The sequence below is a fragment of the Myotis davidii genome, unplaced genomic scaffold (genome assembly GCF_000327345.1).
Source record: "Myotis davidii unplaced genomic scaffold, ASM32734v1 scaffold1906, whole genome shotgun sequence".
NCBI lineage: Eukaryota > Metazoa > Chordata > Mammalia > Chiroptera > Vespertilionidae > Myotis > Myotis davidii.
Window position 1 is genome coordinate 123573 of NW_006297180.1, and position 1506 is coordinate 125078.

The 1506-nt window shown below is 57.0% G+C and overlaps 1 pseudogene; it reads left to right on the plus strand.

Annotated features, from left to right (window-relative positions):
- The first annotated feature begins 1 nt into the window (after position 1).
- Positions 2–776, plus strand: LOC102766200 (annotated as a pseudogene).
- Positions 777–1506: the final 730 nt, after the last annotated feature.

Here is a 1506-nt window from a genome sequence, read left to right on the forward strand (position 1 = left end):
CCCGCCGCCGCCCCCAGGCGCGCTGGATGCCCTGTCGCTCAGCAGCAGCCTGGACAGAGGACTGCGGACCCCCAGTGCCGGATCTGCTTCCAGGGCCTGGAGCAGGGGGAGCTCCTGAGCTCCTGCCGCTGTGAAGGCTCCGTGTGCTGCATGCACCAGCCTTGCCTCCTCCGCTGGACGCGCGGGAGGGGCTGCTTGGAGCGGTGAGCTCTACTCCTGGCCTGCAGCACCAAGAACCTACTGCAGCGGCAAGTCATCTCCCTGACAGTCATTGAGAAGGTCCAGATTGCGGCCGTAGTTCTGGGCTCTCTCTTACTCGTCACCAGCATCTCCTGGCTCATCTGGTCCTCACTCAGCCCATCAGCCAAGTGGCAACGACAGGATCTGCTATTTCAGATCTGCTAAGTTAGGTATGGCTGTATGGATGTTGTCTGCATAAGACTCATTGTCCACAAAGGCTCCTCTGTCTACTGCAACTTCAAAAGCTGGCAGGCAGTGAACCAGCAGTGGAAGGTCCTGAATTGTGACAAGACCAAGGACATAGGAGGAGATGCAGGGGGAGGGACGGCAGGGAAGCCGGGCCCCAGGACCTCACAGACAGGCCCTCCCTCTGGGGCCACCAGCCGCCCCCTGCTGCCCAGCGCATGCGGACGCTCTTTCCTCAGTGCTGTGGATACACAATCCTGCACCTCCTCGGACAGCTTCGGCCACCAGATGCGCGTTCTAGTTCCCATTTCGGCCGAGAGGTTGTCATGAGGGTCACCAGACTGAACTAACTCCAGGAGCCAGGATCTTGAGTCAATGCGCTGGCCAGAGATGAGCTATCATGGCTGCTGGAGGTACCACCTGGACCAGATGTTTGGGGCACACTGCTCCCACCACTGAAGATCACTGTGGGCAGCCCCAAGCTGGAGACATTGTCTGGCTTCTGCCCACTGGGTAGAGACACTTGGATGACATTCCAGCCCCCAATGACAATTCCCCACCCATCCTGGGGCAGCCAGTGGGCAAATGGGGAGAATAACTTTTCTTCCCCAGATAACCGTCCTTACCTCAGCTCCTAGGGCCTCCAGCCCCTCAGCTCTACCATGGTGACTTGGTGAAGGGGAACCAATGCCAGAAGAAAGGGGCTGTAGACCCCGCATTCACCACCCCATGGCAACAGGGCAGCTGGCAATAAGACTAGTATACATTGACCTCCCTTTCCCTGCATGAGGGCGGGGGACTTCCCCTGCTTTGTCCCCCATTGCATGGTGGGAGGGCACAAAGAATCATTTATATGCACGTGGAGCCTCCTTTCTCATCTGGGGCTTCTCTGGAGTGTTGGGAGGTGTGGGGAGGTTTCTCTGCAGAGGTTACAAATCCCAAATGCAGCAGCGGGTTCTGAATTGGAGGTGTAACTACCACTTGCTGGTGAATAATTCATGTTGGCTGCTAGAGGTAACAAAAGGGTGGACCTACCACCTCCAAGTTTGTGAATTACCAAAAAAAAAACTTTCCACTGTG